Genomic DNA, 1,841 nt, shown 5'->3' on the forward strand with positions numbered 1-1,841 from the left:
TTGTTTGTTCTATGGGTTTCCTTGCCAGATTGCATTGATGAATGCATGCATTGGATGTGGAACTTGAAAATATTATTTTTATATCTTTCTAGTCACGGAATGATATCTCATGTCATGTCAATGGTTATCCATAACTAACTTTAAAAAGCATGATTCTAGATTGCCATATTTATGAAACAAGTTACTGTATTGTGTTTCATTGATTGAGTTTCATCCACACGTAGAGCTACTCTTTCTTCTTATTGCTTGTAGCAATGGATGTCGAAGATGCAGAGAATGAAGTTTCAGTTTCTTCTGCTATTCTCAATTTGATAGCATCTCGGCCGAATGAAGTTCTTTCTCCAGAAGATCTTGCTTGGGTTGATTCCTGCCTAGTTAAAGATTCTGATAATTCAGAAACTGATTGGATCCCTTTGAAAAATGCTTTATTAGATATTATCAGCTCCCAACCTCAATCTTTCAGCACAGAAGAAGTCATAAAAATTCCTCCCTACATTATTAGTTCTGAATGTGCTAATACTGCGTCAACTTCTGATGGGAAACTTAATTAGCAATCTTCAACTTCTGTAAAACATAATAAGCAATCTTCAACTTTTGATTGGAAACGCTTATCTGAGCCTTCTTCAACTTATAATGTTAAATTACTTATGGCAGTAGAAACAAGCACAGATGAAATTCCAGATGATGAAAAGACTGGTACTTTGCCATCTATCAATCCTTTTCTGCCAACTTATAAGGAATACCTGAAGGAGAATGAAATCATTGATTTTGGACTTAATCTGGACTCTTCCTCTTATGAGATGGAGCACCTCGCCGAGATATCTTCAAAATCTGGGATTTAGATATTTAATCTGAGGAAGGTGAACTGGTTAAACAGTTGGATAAAAATGTCATTAAATAAAAGTGTCTAGTGTTCTTTGATTTTTACTCAGGTTAAGGTTGTTCTGTTAAATTACGTTTACTTTCAAGTATTAGCATTAGTATTTAGAAGTTCAAAGCCTCTTTTGCTTGTTAGGTAACTTTTTTTTATTCGGAACAATGTCGAGGCCTTAAGTTATCTTTGCAACATAAGACTCTCTCCTGTTCTATACAAAACCACCTGTGATCAAGACAGTTGAGAATAGGGATTGGGAAACATTGGAAAAAACAGGACATACATGAATTTTAAAGCTTATTTTATAACCTTGTTTCTTACAGTGAGAAGTCTGGACTTAATGATGGATACTTATCCTTTTAATCAGGAACTACACTGGTATATCTAAGTTATGAAAACATTGTCTCTATTGAGTTGTTCCAACAATCAGGTTATTAACCATTTAGGGGTATTGGATTATGATTTTAAAAGCATAAAAAGGTTTTGTGGATCTTAAACATTATGTATGATTATTATGATTTATCAGATTTTTATATAAGATTTTTATGATAGTTTGAATTTTAATGGATTTATATCATAAGAATTTAAAAAATTTGAAAGAACTTTATAAATTTATAAGATTTGAAAGAATTTTATGAATTTTTAAAAACATTTAAAATTATAAGAGTTAATGAAAAAAATAATAAATGATGAGGATTGGATAAAAAAATAAAATAAATATAATTTTTTTTAATCTTTTAATAGTTATATTGATTTTAGTTTTATATCTTTCTATACTAATTTTTTCTCTAATAACATCTTTTCATTCTTCTAAATTTGAAAATAGATTTAAAATTATATGTTGATTTTTTATTTTTTTAATTACTACAATTATTTCATGATAAATCTAATGACATGTTTAAATAGGATGCAATAATAAATATATACTAGAAGGGAGTAGTGTGGGTGAAAAATTGGTAGGAGGTTG

At 29.6% G+C, this 1,841-nt stretch overlaps 1 pseudogene; it reads left to right on the top strand.

The window, feature by feature from the left end:
• Window positions 1–254: 254 nt before the first annotated feature.
• Window positions 255–1,011, top strand: LOC114379095 (annotated as a pseudogene).
• Window positions 1,012–1,841: the final 830 nt, after the last annotated feature.

The sequence above is a fragment of the Glycine soja genome, chromosome 12 (genome assembly GCF_004193775.1).
Source record: "Glycine soja cultivar W05 chromosome 12, ASM419377v2, whole genome shotgun sequence".
Taxonomy (NCBI): Eukaryota; Viridiplantae; Streptophyta; class Magnoliopsida; order Fabales; family Fabaceae; genus Glycine; species Glycine soja.